Source organism: Arvicola amphibius, chromosome 5 (assembly GCF_903992535.2).
Source record: "Arvicola amphibius chromosome 5, mArvAmp1.2, whole genome shotgun sequence".
In the NCBI taxonomy this organism is placed as follows: Eukaryota; Metazoa; Chordata; class Mammalia; order Rodentia; family Cricetidae; genus Arvicola; species Arvicola amphibius.
The window spans coordinates 75791295-75809299 of record NC_052051.1 but is presented as its reverse complement, the minus strand read 5'-3'; the positions used below and the strand labels follow the sequence as shown (position 1 = coordinate 75809299).

The 18005-nt window shown below is 35.3% G+C and overlaps 1 pseudogene; it reads right to left on the bottom strand.

Annotated features, from left to right (window-relative positions):
- Window positions 1-18005, bottom strand: part of LOC119815608 — a 68192-nt pseudogene that overhangs the window by 14940 nt on the left and 35247 nt on the right.

Sequence of the window (18005 nt, the reverse complement as noted above, 5' to 3'; positions counted from 1 at the left end):
CTCCATCTCTGTCTTTCCTCCATCTCAACTTTCCTGTTTCCTCAAGTTCTTCATTACACTCACCTTCTCCCCTCCTTTTCCTTTTTTCTGTCCTTTCTTCTTTTCCCACCCCCATCCTCCCAAATTTGTCAGATGGTATTGTAAATTTCCCCTTTCCAGATGGATCTATATATACTTTTCTTAGGGTCAATATTGTTACTCAGCTTCTCTCAGGCCATGGACTAAAGACTTTTATCCTTTGCTTTACAGCTAATATCTACTTATTAGTAAGTACATACAATGTTCATCTTTCTGTGTCTGGGTTACCTCACTCAGGATGTTTTCTTTCTAGTTCCATTCATTTATCTGCAAATTTCAAGATGTCATTTTTTTTTTACTTCTAAGTATTACTCCACTGTGTAAATGTACCATACCATCTTTATCCATTCTTCAGTTGAAGGGCATCTAGGTTATTTCCAGGTTCTGGCTATTACAAATAATGCTGCTGTGAACATAGTTGAACAAATGTCCTTATAGTATGATTGAGCATCCTTTCAATTTCTGCCCAAGAGTGCTATTGCTGAGTCCTAAGGTAGGTTGTTGATTCCCAGTTTTCTGAGAAACCGCCATACTGATTTTCAGAGTAGTTGTACAAGTTTGCATTCCCACCAACAATCAAGGAGTGTTCCACTTACTCCACATCCTTTCCATCATAAGTTATCATTGGTGTTTTGATCTTAGTCATTCTGACTGGTGTAAGATGGTATTTCAGAGTTGTTTTGATTTGCATTTCTCTGATGGCTAAGGATGTTGAACACTTTCCTTAAGTGTCTTTCAGTCATTTGATATTTTTTGTTGAGATTTCTCTGTTTAGTTCTGTACCCCATTTTTCAATTGGGTTATTTGGAATTTTGATGCTTAATTTCTCGAGTTATTTATATATTTTGGACGTCAGTCATCTGATTGGGGGTTGATGAAGGCCTTTTCTCATTCAATAGGATAAAAACATCAATGGGACTTTCCTCTCAACAGACTGAATCCTACACCATGGAATATAGCCAGTAGGGATGAACAATCTGGATATGTACCTCTATTGATTTCTTGCTATCTCTTGGTCAAAGTTTGTAACATCTTCAGAAAAGGATCTTCCTAGCAAGTTCTGGAATGCAATGAAAAACTATGGCAATAGATGCTATTGTTCACTTCCATGATTATCAAATTGGACAGGAGTATCCCTTTACTGGTACTGGGCATTTTTTTGCAACCTTTGTGTAAAGTAATTCCAACTAAATTCCTATATCAAAAATACAAAAGGGAGACTTACAAAATATAGGATTATAAAATAAAAATAGGCTTGCACATGACTTCTTCAAACATCCTTAGTGTTTGTGTATGCCTCTCCCCATGCAGTGTTCTACTCTATCGTCATATACATTTTCCCAATAAAAATATCTCCCCATCATCCCCTTTTTACTTTGTATCACCTAAATTCTATTAATGTACTGCCTTACAATATTTCCTGCCCTTTCCTACCAGTGTATATTTCCTGTATCCTGATAGAATGAGGCATCAAAATTAAATTTCCAACTCTTTAATAAATCTCTGAGAAGCTCCACATATTAGTGGCAACACTTGACATTGGGTCATGAATTCTGTAGCGCTGTCCCACTCAACTAGCATATGCTACTTTTAAAAGAAAAAATTCTGCCAGAAGAGCCTTGTTCTTTGACTGCCTAAGACTGCAATGTGGAAAAAGTATTACTTCATACTGATCATCAGCTATTATGCATCTGGACCAGAGCCCAAAAAGACAATACCCTTCAGAGCATCACACATCAAAGAAACTCCATAATTCATGTCTTCAAGAAAAAAAAGTCACTATGTATGTTATGTTTCATTCACATTCTTCTTTTTATTGATACAATTTTTACTGAGAATCTAATGTGTTTTAGAGAGGGGTTGTACAACTTACCTACAAATGAAGATCCATAGTTTCTTTGGATGCAGTTGTTTGTGGCACAACATTTGTGATTTGGTTGATTCCAGGAGGTAGGCAGAATCATGGTTATGTATTTAACTGCATTAATTTCTTACCTGTAGCAGCTTCTTTCTGTACCATATGTCAGCTCCCTAATAACCACATGGAAACATTATTAATTAAAAAAAACTTGGCCTATACCTTTGATTTATACCCCTAGCACTTATACCTTAAATTTAACCCATTTCTATTCATATACATGTTGACACAACGCATAGCTTGTACCTCTCCGAGTCCAGCTGAATACCCCGCTTTCTTCTTCCCAGAACTCGCTTTGTCAAGAAACCAAGGCTATACCTCCTGCATAGTGATTGGATGTTTAGCTTTTTGTTAAACCAATCACAATGGCATATCTTTACACAGTGTAATCAAATGTATCACAACATTTCCATTTTTTGTCTAAATAAAAGGAAATAGTGTTAAGTCTAACAAAGTAAAACTATATACAAGAAGAACAATTATCAGGTAGGAATTATATCTACAATATATAAATTTGCATTGGTCAAATTTAGAGAAAACCTTCATTATTAATCCTGTCTTGGTTAGCTTAAAGTTTTATACCTAATTTACCTTCTGTCATAAATAAAGAAAATGTTAAATATCTAGTCTTCAGCTTCATCAAAGACCACAGAAGGATATAATATTGCCTGAATAAACAGGACGTACAAAAAAACCACTTCCCAAACTAAGAAACAACAGAGACATCTGGTTGCTTGGATATTCACCCCAATGTCACACTGTAACATTGGGGCATCTGTCTTTGGCTTACAAACCTAATAGATGTTATTTTAAATAAGAAATTCCAGAGGACTATCCTGTTTTATCTTGGAAAAGTTTTGTGGTTGTCTTCTTTTGTGTTCTGCTTATCTATTTTGGACAGAATACTGTCAGCTGTTGAGGCCTGCTCAGTTTCTTATCCAAATGGCTGACATTTGTCACAAATAAGGCAAACTCCCTATAGAGGTTTGTTGATGCTGATGAGTCTTTTTGAAGTAACTTACTGATGACAGGAATAGACCTGTCTCACTGTCATGAAAAGTCTTATTTTATTGAAAACATTTTAAACAGTTAATTCTGTAGGCTTGAAGTGTTTAAAGACCATTTACCTATTTAAAATATATTTGTTTGACCTTGAAACCATGTTTAATATAACTATAGGCCTGATTGGTATAGATGACTAACTACCCAACTATTCTTCTTTAATATCCTAAATAGATTTCAAGGACTAAAACCTTATATTACATATTTAAACATGTGGCATAGGTATACTACCTTAAACAAGAGTAGAAACATCTATATGGTATTACAAAAATGACCTAAATTTGTATCAGTATACAAAAATCCATACCTATGTAAGGTTTTTTGAGATTAGTGTTTGTTCAAAAGTAGACTCAACAATTCTTTCTTTAAGCCCATTTCTATACTATATCCTCCTTCCCCACCTCCAGAATGCAATACCTGAATCTATTCCTTTTTAATGTTTCCCTGACTATGACCAGTAAAAATTTGTAATCAACCCCCATGAATGATAAAAATCCTCCATAACCTAATGAATGATCAAAAATCATCCACCACACATATTAGTAATGTGGGTGTCATGTTTCTAGATTGTTTCCTATTTTGGGGGGGTGATGGCATCTGAAAGGAATCCTGAAAAACCTCAGATAATGGTCAACTACTGGAAAAACTAGTCATAATATTTGTTGTCCATACTCTTTGTAGTGGGAAAGTTCAAGGTTTATCTGAAATGCAGTCTAGAAGAGACTGTGAGGCTGGACCATCTCAGCAAGCAGTCTGGAAGCTGTTCTGAATATAGAACACTGAAGAAAATGTAACAGAAGCTCTCAGAGGCTAGATCTCTTGGGCCTCTCATTTTCTTTTTTCTTTTTTGGATTTTTGAGAGAAGGTTTCTCTGTAGTTTTTGTGCCTGTCCTGGAACTATCTCTTGTAGACCAGGATGGCCTCCAACTCACAGAGATCCGCCTGCCTCTCCCTCCCAAGTGCTGGGATGAAAGGCGTGTGCCACCTCTGCCTGGCCTCATTTTCATTAATGTCTTGTCTCCTTGTTCTGAAAATACACAAAGTTTCGAAGGTAACATACATAACCTTATTAACACAAATATGGATTGTGCGTTGTACATAAGCCACCAAAGATGATTGTTTTGTTTCATGTTTAAGCAAGTAAAATATGTGTCACTTGTCTTGTAGTTTATTTGTTTATATCTGTACTCAAGAGTTTCAGGTCTCTGCCAATTATACCTGATACTTTCTAACCTTGAATGAATCCACAACCTTTCTTTTGCTGTGGAAACAAAAACATAACTTCTACATCAATGCCATGCAATTTTTGAATTCCATTTTATGTTAAGGCATTCCTAAAGTATCTAAGCTGGGTTAATTCAGCAGTCCCTGTGACAATACCATATCTCTCAGCAGCTGCCACATGCTCATCACCATTCAAAAATCCAAAGTGAACACAGGACGATTCAGTATTCAGACTCTCTGAGTATTTTTCATATTTATATGTCTTACCCTTTTTATATTGCTTTCTTCTCTATTTAAAGCCTATATTTTATTAATTATAAGCTACTTATTTTTCTATGACTGTTTATAGCCATTTTCTTTTTTTTAAAGCTTACACACATTTTTTAACACATTGTAACAAATTCAAACTGAATATGTCTTTACTGAGCACCAGTAGCAATTTATGAACAAATGAGACAAATCTTAAAATGCCACGTCAACCACATGTGGGCTCAGCTTAGCACATGGTGCTGATGCATTGCACTGGTGACTGATCCAGCCTGCAGGCAGTGACTGGTAGCCCCATCTCTATACGCAACCAAGTATATTTGAGAAATCACAGACACCAGGAAGTTGCATTTAACTCGATGTTTGGAACCTTTTTAAAGCCTTTTCAGGCCTTGTGTAGATGTACATGCCTGATACTGGATTGCATATTATCTTGTCTTTTTCTGTCACCTTCTAGCATCTACATAACCACACAGAGATTTACTATTAGTTATAAAAACTTGGCCTATAGCTTAAACTTGTCACTTATAACTTAAATTAATCTATTTTCTATTCTTCTATATGTTGCCAGTGGCTTCTTAATCATGAATGGCTTTACATCTATGAGATATACTAAAAAATAAGGTGTGGGGATGGTGCGATGTATCTTGGAAAATCTAAAGGAAGAAATAAAAGGTGAATATAATCAAATGCATTGTATCTATAAATTAAATTGGAAAACTATTAATAGTTTGACAAATATTATATCATCAAATTTTAATAAACCAATAATATGAATTAAAATTGTGTTTTGAAAATCCCTTTTTAGAAAAAATAAAATAAGCATAAGAAATAAAACACTTACTAAACATATAAGAAAGTTTAGCATAGGGAAAACTGACTACCTGACAGAGCATATGTTATTAAATATGTCTGTGAAAGCTTTAAGAGAGCATGGTGTTCAAATTTGGCGTTATGAAGGCAGAAGAGAGACTCAGCATGAAGAGAATCTCCTAATGAAGTAAATTAATACTATTAATTAATTTCTTAGTAATTATTCTCAATAGGACATTAAAATGTAGATAATTCATTCATTTAAGAAAACAAAAATAAAAAGAAAACAAATAGAGGGGTTCCCTGGTGTCCAGGAAGACGCCCCCAGCTACTTCCTTGGGCAGCTGAGGAGAGGGAGCTGGAAAAGGCCAGATCCTATAGCTATACTGATGAATTTCTTGCATATCACCATAGAATCTTCACCTGGCGTTGGATTGAGAAAATGACAGAGCCCCACATTAGAGCACCGGACTGAGCTCCCAAGGTCCTGATGATGAGCAGAAGGAGGGAGAACATGAGCAAGAAAGTCAGGACCGTGAGGGGTGCGTTCACCCACTGAGACTGTGGGTCAGAACTAACTGGAGATCACCAAGCCCAGTTGGAATGGAATGGACGGAACATGCCATCAAACAGGACTCTCTGAATGTGGTTGACGGTGGAGGCTGACTGAGAAGCCAAGGACAGTGGCGATAGGCTTTGATTCTAAGGCATGGACGGGCTCTGTGTGAGCCTTGTCAGTTTGGTGGCTCACCTTCCTGGACCTGGGGGGAGTTGGGAGGACCTTGGACTTAACATAGAGTAGGGAATCCTGTTGGCTCTTTGGCCTGGAGAGGGAGGGAGTGAGGGTATGGGTGGAGGGGAGAGGGAGGGTAAGGAGGGAGGAGATGGAAATTTTTAATAAAAAATGAGAAAAAAAGAACATAATAGAAAAAAATAAATATTGTAACTGTAAAGCATGATTTAAAGGGAGAATGAAATTAATGTTAATTTAAACTTTTTATTATCACTTAAATTATACAGTGGTACATAATATTTAAGAGTTATTTTCCTTTTGCAAGTGATAAATATTAAGAACCAAGATTTGAGAAATTAAGACTAAGGGTAAAAAAATATTTTTGTTAAGTGATGAAGTTATATGTTAATCGATTTTAGTACTTTGCCAGACTACACAGGACAAAGTCCTGAAGAATGCAAATCTTGACTTTATCTTACTGGCTTTTATTAATTTAGACATTATTTTTTTAATTAACACAAACAATCTGTAATTCAGATATATGATAAAATTTTTCTTCAAATAAAATCAAATAGCATTGGGTTTACAATGAAGTTCTGTCTTTTTTCTAACTTCTGCTTCAATATATTTTATTGTAATATCAGAAAAATACAGAGAATAAATATTCAGGCCAAAGGAAATATATTCTAAGAGCATTCATAAGACTTGTTTATGTGGTAAATATCAAAAGATAATGAATTTGGCATTAAAAATATAGTGGCAGACATCAGCAAAGTGAGATGTTAGAAGGCTATGCCACAGGGAGCATACGATCCTGTCAGAAAGCTTGACCAGAGGAACTTGTTTTTATCAAGATGAGCTGAGTCAAAATAGTAAAAAAGTCACTGAGGGCATAAAATCAAGCAACACAGCATGACACCATGGATCAGGCAAGTACATTGTGAATATTTTCTTGAATGAAGATTTCTATGAGCGTTTCCAATCAATGGCAATTCATTCAGGTTTCTAACTACTAATTATCGAGTACTCGCTGGATTGCATTTATTATGCCATGGAAGGGCAGTTACTGACGTTTGTTGTTCTGGTTTTGGGATGACTCTTTTGGCTAAAAAATTACACTTCAATCATCTCAAAAATATTTTGGGAATATATTATAATTATTTAGTGGTAAATTTCATTACTTCTGATTTATTTTCCTTTTATTTATTTGTGTTTGTATGCAGATACATGTATATGTATGCCTATGTGAGTGTAGGCAATCACAGAGAGTAGAGGGCTCAGTTATCATTGGAAATGGAACTACAGGATGTTGTGATTCACCATATTGGTACAAAGAACTCAATTTATATCTTCACGTACAGTATTGCAGAGCTAAAAATATAATTGAAATATTTCTAGTGGAGTCAATAATTTACATTAAATAGTAAAAATGAGTAATATATTTTGATCTGTTTTCTGAAGCGTGCTCAGTAATGTCATCATCAAATGATACATTCTTGTCTAGAAATACACATTTCTTCAAATCAACTTGTTTTGTTTTTCTACATGCACCTTATTTGGTTTAATCTTAAAATCAGCAGACATACCGAAAGAATGGTGAGTTCTGTAATACGGATCTTCATGATCTAAGTCATCTGCATACATGGTAGAAATTTCACATATCTATATGCAACTGTGATGGCTATTCTTTGTTCTCAACTTAATTAAAACCCCAATGTCTGCATACACCTGTAGGGGAGCCTTATCTTAAATCATCTAAGGCTGACCAGCGAGACTGTTTTAATCTCATATCTTCAGGCAGTCTGTATTTATTAAAATACAGTTGAAATGTCACTACATTTTCCCTTTTTATTTAAAATAAAAAGAGAAGGCTGTAACTAATATAAGAAAACTATATATGATAAGTACAATGACTATATGCAATATATACAGGAAATAAATACATCAAAAATGTCTAATCCATTTGCATTTGACAAATTCAGAGAAAATATTTCATATCTATCTTATCTTGGTGAATCCATAGTTATATACATAATTTATTTTTTATCATCACTTGATTTCTGTATCAGGTTAACTATAACTGTAGCTATCTAATCTTCAACTCTCTCAGAGACCCAAAAAGGAAACAATATTAACTGAATAAGCAGGAAGTGCAAGCAAGCAACTTCCAAAAATGTAATGACAGACACAGCTGGCTGCCTGGACAGTCACCCAAAGTTCCTCTGCAACATTGGAGCATCTATCTTTGGTCTACAGGCCTAGCATATTTGTCAGACTTTCTGTGAAGCAGGATACTTTGTGTCTTGCTTGTCTAATTTAGGACAGCATAATGTCAGCAGTCAATGCAGGAGCATTCTTTTGTCTGGTGGCTTACTTTTGCCAAAAAGAAAGTAAACTCCATGTGGAGATTTTTCAGTGCTCATTAGCTTCTCTGAAGTAGATTGGTGCTGTCAGGAGAAACTATGAATCATTGTCATAAAAAAGAAGATACTAGGTTATTAAAACATTTTAAATGTCATATTCTGTAGACTCTGAAGTATTGGAAGTTGACCTATCTATCTAAATAATATCTCTGTTTGACCTTCAAAACATGCCTAATGTGACTCCAAGTTTTATGGTAGTAGGTAATTAACTACTAACCTTTATTTCTATATTATCCTAAACAGTTGGTAATAATATCTTTCAAGGACTAGAAATTTTCATTACATTGTTAAATGAACTGTATGGGAACAATACAAGATTAGAAATCGTGTACAGTATGTTTTAACAAAATTAATCTCAAATATTTATTAATATACAAAATTTGTGTATAATATACAAAATTAAAGTCAATGTAAAATATTTAAAACTAATAGTTGCTTTTAAAAAGTAGATTCAATAATCTACCCATTTATTTTATGAAGTCAATGTCTAGACTAGACCAGTAGGACACAAGAGAGAAGTAGGATAGTTCTTAAAAATTCCCTGCTTCACAGGAATGACTGTAAGTATACTAGGCAGAGATGGATTCCCCAAACTTACAGAAAAACATTGGGGGAATGTCCAGACAGTCTGAGGTCCCATTTATTAGGTAATATTTCTTCATTCTGGGGTCCTTGACAGAGTTAAAGACTAAAAGCTGCCAAGGAAGCAGGATGTACAGAAAATGAGGTTACCAACTTTGAACCATGTGGCAAAGCATAGATAAGAATTATGGGTCAGTTTAAGTAGAAGAGATAACTACTAATAAGCCTGAGGTATTGACCAAGCATTTATAAGTAATATTAAGCCTCTGTGTGGTTATTGGAGTTAATAGATGGGAGAGAAATTCCAACTACATTTAGCCTTGAGGAATGAACAATTATTGACTTCCTGTACCTTCCATTGGTGGACAATAGCACTAATTAGCTGGACCACAGCACATAAGTCATTCTAATAATTTACATCTATCTATCTGTCTATCATCAATATTCCATAGATACAAGGATTTACAATATTTTTATTTTTTCTTATTTTAGAAAAATTTTCTTGATGTTCTTAAAGATGATTCCATAGTAGAGTGGTATTCATGAGGTGGAAGACTATTAATTAGTATTACTTTTCTTCTATTTCTTATATTACCATTTTATTTTTTATAAAAAGATTGTGTTTAGAACATGAATTAGAGACATGTAATCCCTCCATGACTTTCTTATGAAATAAATATCACCTCCTAAATCAATGAAAATGACCAAATAACAAACTTCTCATATAATCAGATCATGTATACCAACAGATGTGTTTGTGGATTTATTAAGAAACCATTGTTTTCAAAATTGAGGGTGTGTAAGTATATTGAAACACTATCGCATAAAATTTTGAATTTTCTTTAAAAAATTCTATTCTTATTTCCTTCCTAATAAAACTGTGGCTGCCCCTTTTATTATATAACTTATGATGGACTCAGTACTTTTCAGCTCTGTTTTATGAAGTTTTATCCAAATATGCAATAAAGTGTTACTTATTCTTATCATGTAATTATACATAAAGTTTTAATTTGCTATATTCACATATAAAAAACTAAAAGAAACAAATATGTGTGTTTGTGTGTGTGGCTGCTGTGTATGTTGATATATGTGTAAGTACCATGTCTATATTCAGGCACTGTGAAAAGGAATGGGGAATTTCCTCTCAAAGCTGTGAATAGAGTTATTATGACTCAACAATGTCATTCCTTGACAAATAACCAAAGGATTACATATTATAATATACATATAAGCACTTCTCCATACTCACTCTTGCTCTGCTCACAATAGACAAAAAATTAAATTAGACTACATATCCATCAACTATTGAGTAGATAATACAATGTGATATATACACACAATGGAATATTATGTAATTGCAAGATATACAAAATTATAGAATTTGCATAGAAATGAATAGAGCTTCAAATAATCATTCCAAGTGAGTAGACACAGATGTAGAAAAATAGGCACCATATATATGGATATTAGTTTTGATCTTTAGATATGTCTTTAATTTGTAGTAACCATAGAAGTCGTGTAACTAGTACAGTGACAGCAGGAGAAATTTCAAATCAAGGAATAAAGAATATTGGTATAAGGAAGAGGAAGAAAGAGGGTAAGAAGGGACAAATCAGAACAGGGTAAGAAAGCAATGTAGAGGCTCCAGTGCAGAATGTCAGTCATTGAAGATACAATAGAAGAAATAGATTCATTGATGCAAGTAGCACAAAGCATCCAGAATATCTGAAACACCATAAAAAGAAAAAAAAAAACTTAAGAATAATAGGGATAGAAGGAGAAGAATACCAGCTCCCAGACACAGAAAATATATTTAACAAAATTATGGAAGAAAACTTTCCTTACTTAAAGAAGGACACATTTATAAAGAAGTTTACAGTACACCAAAAAGGCTGGACAAAAAACAATAGTCCCCTTTCTACATAATAATCAAAATGCTAAACATACAGAAAAAACAACAAAAGAAAAAGGCCAAATCAAGTATAAAGGCAGACTTATCATAATTACACCCTACTTCTTAATGGAAAATCTAAAATCCAGAAGTTGTTAGACAGACATATGCAGACACTAAAAGATCATGGATTCCAGCCTAGAATACTATACATAGCAAAACTTTCAGTCACTATGATGGAGAAAACAAGATATTCCAAGACAAAACCAGATTTAAAAAGTACCTGTCCACAAATCAGCCCTATGGAAAGTACTAGAAGGAAAACACAAATGCAAAAAGTCAGCTGCACCCATGAAAACACATATAACAGATATCATCACAAAGGCAAAACCCAAAGAAAGGAAACCACACACACAATCATGCACAAGGACACACACACATATACATACATACATACTTAAATACTACCGTGACAACCAGCCAAAGAAGAAAATATAAATTAATGGTCACTGGCAGTAATATCTCTTAGTATCAATGGACTTATTTTGCCAATAAAAAGACAAACAGAATGAATACAAAATCAGAATCCATCCTCCTGTTTCATACAAGAAGCTCGCTTCTAGCCAGGCTACGACAGTGCCCTTACTCCCAGCATTCTGGAGGCAGAGGCAGGTATATCTCTGTGAGTTTGAGGCCAACCTAGTCTACAAGAGCTAGTTCCAGGACAGGCTCCAAAGCTACACAAAAACCCTTCCTCTAAATATCAAAAATAAATAAATAAATAAATAAATAAATAAATAAATAAATAAATAAAATAAAAAATAAACACACCTCAACTTCAAAGACAGACATTACCTCAGAGTAAAAGATTGGAAAAAGATTTTCTTATTAAATGGAAATAGAAAACAAGCTTGTGGTAGCTATTCTAATATCTTACAAAAGAGAATTTAAACTAAAATTTATCAAGAGAGATGGAAAAAGACATTTCATATTCATCAAAGGAAAAACTGATCAAGATGAAGTCTCAATTCTGAACATCTATGCCCCAAATAAAAGGGCAAACATATATATAAAAGAAGTATTACTAAAGTTTAAGTAACACAGTAATAGTGGGAGATGTCAACAGCCCACTCTTACCAATGAACAGGTCTGCCAGACAAAAACTTAAGAGAGTAATAAGGAAACTAACACATGTTATAACTCAACTAGACAATAGATTTCTGTAGAATACTTTACACAAACACAAATGAATAAACCTTTGCAGCACCTCATAAATCCTCCTCTAAAGATGACCACACTTGATTACAGAGAAAATTGCAACAGATACAAAAATTTTGTAATATCCCACCATATTTTATCAGATCATGAAGGGTTAATGTGAGGGTTCAACAACAATTCAACAACAACACAAACTACAGAAAACCTTCAAATTCATGAAAACTGAACAAACCTTAACTGACTTATCACTGGGTCAAGGAAGAAATAAAGGAAGAAATTAAAAACTTCCTAGGATTCATTGAAAATTAGTCTATATCATACCTAAACTTTTAGAATATTATGTAAGAAGTGCAGAGATGAAAGTTCATAGCACTAAGTGTCTACATAAAGAATTTGGAAAAATCTCTAACTAATGACATAACCACAAATCTGAAAGCTCTAAAATAGAGAAGCAAATTCAAACATGAGAGCAATGACAGGAAATAATAAATCTCAGAACAGAAATCAGTAAAATAGAAACAAAGAAAACAATATTAAGATTTAGAATTAATGAAACAAAGAGGGGGTTCTTTGAGAAAACAACAAAATAGACAAATCTTTATCCAAACTAACAAAAAGACTGAGAGAGCATATCCAAATTAATAAAATCAGGATGGAAAAGGGGAAGTTACCAACAGACAATGTGAAAATACAGAGAATCATTAGGTCATACACCAAAAACCTATACTCCACAAAATTGGAAAGTCTAAAATGAGTGGACAACTTACTTGATAATTACCAAACACCAAATTTAAATCAAAACCAGATAAAAAAATCTATGTAGACCTATAGCCCCTACAGATATAGAAGCAGTCAAAGCACCCATACAAAAGAAGCTCATAACCAGATGGTTTCAGTAAAGAACTCTACGAGAATTCCAAAGAAAAGCTAATACCAATACTTCTCCTGTTGTTCCACACAATAGAAACAGAATGAACATAGCCAACTCCTTTTTATGAGGCTAAAGATACCCAAACCACAAAAAGGTGAAGCAAAAACATAGAGTTACAGACCAATATTCCTCATGAAGATTGATGCGACAATACTCAATAAAATACTGGCAACCCAAATCCAAGAACACACAACAAAATCATCCACTATAATAAAGTAAGTCTCATCCCAGAAATCTAGGAATAGTTCAACATATAAAAATCTGTCAATGAAATCCATCATATTAACAAACTGAAAGAAAAAATCCACATGATCATCTTATTACATGCTGAAAAAGCCTTTTAACAAAATTCAATTTCTCTTCATGATAAAGGTTTTGGACAGTTCAGCCATACAATGAATATAACTAAGTATACTAAAAACAATATACAGCAAGACAATAGTCAACATCAAATTAAATGCGAAGAAATTCAAAGTAATTCCACTAAAATCAGGAACAAGTCAAGGCTGTCCACTGTTGGGCCTCGTGAAGCCCAGTGTAATTTCCTGAGCCTAACATGAGTTGGTGTGAGGCCTAGTGTAACTTTCTGAGCCTAGCTAGAGTTTGGATAGCTGTCTCTGGCTACCCTACCTAGACCTACCTCTGCTCAGTCCCTGGTGGCCAAAGTGGGGAGGGTGGCTGGATTGTTAGACACTCACCATCTTGGGAAAGTCTGGCAGTTCTGACTATGGCCCCTGCTCTTTCTGCCAGAGAACTTGGCAGTCCACTCTCTCAATATCTATTCAATATAATACTCAAAGTTCTAGTTAGTGCAATAAAAAAACAAAAGCTGATTAAAGAGATAAAGATTGGGAAGGTGGAAGTTAAACTTTCACTACTTAAAGATGATATGATAGTATATATAAGTGAATCCAAATATTCTTTCAGAAAACTTCTACATCTCATAAACACCTTCAATAATGTGGCTGGATATAAAATTAACTAAAATAAATCAGTAGCTTTTCTATATACAAATGAATAATAGGCTGAGAAATAAATCAGAGAATAACAATCCTTTAAAATAGCCACAAACAATACACAATATCTTGCGGTAACACAAGATAATGAGGGAAAGACTTGTTATCAAATCTTTGAAGAAAGACACTGGAGAAGATTTCAGAAAATGGAAAGATCCCCCATATTCATAGATCAGCAAAATTAACATGGTAAAAATGACAATCATACCTAAAGCAATCTACAGATTCAATACAATCCGCATCAAAATTCCAATAAAATCCTTCACATACCTTGATAAAACAATACTCATCATCACAGAAAACAAAAACCCATGACAGCTAAAATAATCTTGTATAATAAAGGAATTTCAAGAAGCTTCACCATCCTGGCTTCAGACTCTACTACAGAGATATAGTAATAACAACAGTATGGTACTGGCATAAGACCAGAAAGTGCATTAATGGAATCAAATCAAAGACCCTGATATAAGTCCACACACCTATGAACATTCTGAAGTTTGAAAAGAAGCTGAAATTATGCATAGAAAAAAAGAAAACCTCTTAACCAAACAATGTTCACATAACTAGATGTTAGCATGTAGAAAAATGAAAATAGAGCCATATCTTTCCCTGTGCTATATTCATATCCAAGTGATCAAAAATTCCAACATAAATCCAGTTATACTGCACTTAATAGAAGAGACAGTGGGAACATTATTATATAGATGAAACTTTGCATTGATATGGGATCTTGGTTTATTGATAAAGATTAAGATCAATTTTGTTATATGTATATTTCTGCTTTTAATAATAGTATTTGTTGTGGAGCTCTATTAAAAATGTAATGTATAGTTAAGAAGTACAGATTATAGATTGTCACCTAAAATAGTCAAGTTTGTAGTCATATTAGGTAGGGTTTCATATGTACAGAGATTTTCACTCAGATGGATTCTTCAAACCTTTCAAGCCGAACAGAATATGGTATTTAAAATGTTTTAAGAACTCAGGACTTTTATGACAGTGAAACACATCTGCTCCTGGGAGCACCAATCTACTTCAAGTGGATGATAGGCATTGAAGAGGATCCTTATGGAGGTTATTAGTTTTTTGGGCAAGAAACTGCTCTTGCCGGGACTGCTTGATGTTATGTTGTATGAATTGGACATGCAGGACCCATAGAAAAATGACTGCTGAACTTGCTCAAAAGTGAAGATGGTCCTTTGGGGTTCCCCTTCATGAAAAAGTCTGATAGACATTCTGCAGACACAAAAGAAAGTGACTGACCAACTACCAATATAGGTGAAACTGTCTTTGAAATTTTCTGCTTTATGGAAAATTATGGCAGATATTATGGGCCTGTAGGCTGAATATGAGTGCCCCAGTGTTACAAAAGAATTTTGGGTGACTGTCCAGGTAGCAAATGTCTCTGTCATTCTAGAGTTTTTCAAGTGGCTTACACCTATTAAACTTAGGTAGCATTTATCCTTCTGTAGTCTTTGATGAAGTTGAAGAATAACTAGTTATATTATAGTTTTCCTAAGTTATGATAAAAGATAAAGTAGATATAAATATTGTAACTATAATTGTTGCTTGATATTTGCTTTGTTGTTTGTAATCATGCTATGTTAAAATTAAAACCTTCATTTTTATTTATAAGAAAGGAGGAGGTGATATGAGATTCCCCTGTGTATGTTGGGAATACCATTGGTTAATAAAGAGCTGTATTGGGCCTATTGCAGTGACAGAAAAGAGCCAATGCAGGAATTCCAAACAGATAGAGAAAGAGAGAGTTGGCAGAAAACAGGAAAAAGACATAAAGCCACTGCAGGAGGACAGACATCAGAAGCCAGATGGAACCTTGCCAGTAGAAAACAACCACATGGCAATACACAGATAACTAGAAGTGGGTTAATTTAAATATATGATCTAGCCAATAAAAGGCGTGAGCTAGTAGGCCAAGCATTGTTGTAATAATACAGTTTTGTGTGATTGTTCTGGGTCTGGATGACTGGGAAACAAACAAGCAGCCTCAGCTAACAGGAACTAGCTTTAAATGCATTGGCACAGGAGAATACTTCTTCAATATAGCAACATTAGCACAGACAAAAAATTGATAATTAACAAATGGGACTTTTTGAAACTGAAAAGCTTCAGTAAGGCAAAGGATACTGTCATTAAGATAAAATGACAGCCTACAGAAAGGGAAAAGATCTTCACCATCTTCACATTTGTCAAAGGGCTTATCTCCAAAATAAATAACGAAATCAAGAAACTAGACATCAAAATACCAAATAACCCATTTAAAAATAAAATATAAATTTCTTTTTTTTTTCATTCTCATGGTTTATTTTTTTTTATATTTAAAAATTTCCATCTCCTTCCCTCCTCCTCCCCCTCCCTCCGCTCCTCCTCCCCCTTCCCGCCCCTCCTTCTCCCCCTTCCCTCCCCTTCCCTCCACCCATACCTCCCCTCCCTCCCTCTCAAGGCCGAGGAGCCATCAGGGTTCCCCACTCTATGCTAAGTCCAAGGTCCTCCCAACTCCCCCCAGGTCCAGGAAGGTGATCAACCAAGCTGAGAAGGCTCCCACAGAGCCCGTCCATGCAGAAGAATCAGAGCCCAGCGCCAATGTCCTTTGCTTCTCAGTCAGCCCCTGCTGTTGGCCACATTCAGAGAGACGGGTTTGGTCGCATCCTCCTGGATATTGGAAGTAGACACGATCGCCAGGCAAAATTGGGAACTTGAGGGTTGGGCGAGACTGGACCAAGGGAAGATGGGGAGAGAAAAATGTGAAGGGGAGAATGGGGGGAGCTCGGAGGAATGGGATGCTTGGGATATAGGAAGGGTGGATATGGGAGCAGGGAAGCATATATCTTAATTTAAGGAGCTACCTGAGGGTTGTCAAGAGACTTGACCCTAGAGGGGTTCCCAGGTTTCCAGGGAGACGCCCCCAGTTAGTTCCTTGGGCAGCTGAGGAGAGGGAGCCTGAAAGGCCAGTTCCTATAGCCATACTGATGAATTTTCTTGCATATCACCATAGAACCTCCACCTGACGATAGATGAAGAAAATGACAGAGCCCACATTGGAGCACTGGACTGAGGCTCCCAAGGTCCTGATGAGGAGCAGAAGGAGGGAGAACATGAGAAAGAAAGTCAGGACCGTGAGGGAACCTCCAGCTGGCGACAGATGGGGAAAGTGACTGAGCCCCACATTGGAGCACTGGACTGAGCTCCCAAAGTCCTGATGAGGAGCAGAAAGAGCGAGAACATGAGGGAGAAAGTCAGGAACGTGAGGGGTGCGTTCACTCATGGAGACGGTGGGACAGAACTAATGGGAGATCACCAACATCCAGTTGGAATGGGACTGATGATCATGCGACCAAACCCGTCTCTCTTTTTTATTTTTTTCATGATATTTATTGAGCTCAACATTTTTCTCGGCTCTCCCCTTGCTTTTCCCCTCCCCTCTTTAATCCCCATGGTCCCCATGCTCCCAATTTAATCAGGAGAGCTTGTCTTTTTATACTTTCTACTTCCCATGTAGATTAGATCTATGTCAGTCTCTCTTAGTGTTCTCAGTATTGTCTAAATCTCTGGGATTGTGGTTTGTAGACTGGCTTTCTTTGCTTTATGTTTAAAAACCATATTAATGAGTACATGTGATCATTGTCTTTCTGGGTCTGGGTTAAAATTCCTCAAAATAATGTTTTCGAGTTCCATTCCTTTTTCCCTGCAAAATTCAAGCTGTCATTATTTTTTCTGCTGTGTAGTACTCCATTATGTAAATGTACCACAGTTTTGTTTTTATCCATTCTTTGATCAAGGGGCATTAGGTTGTTTCCAGGTTCTGGCTATGAACAAACAATGCTGCTA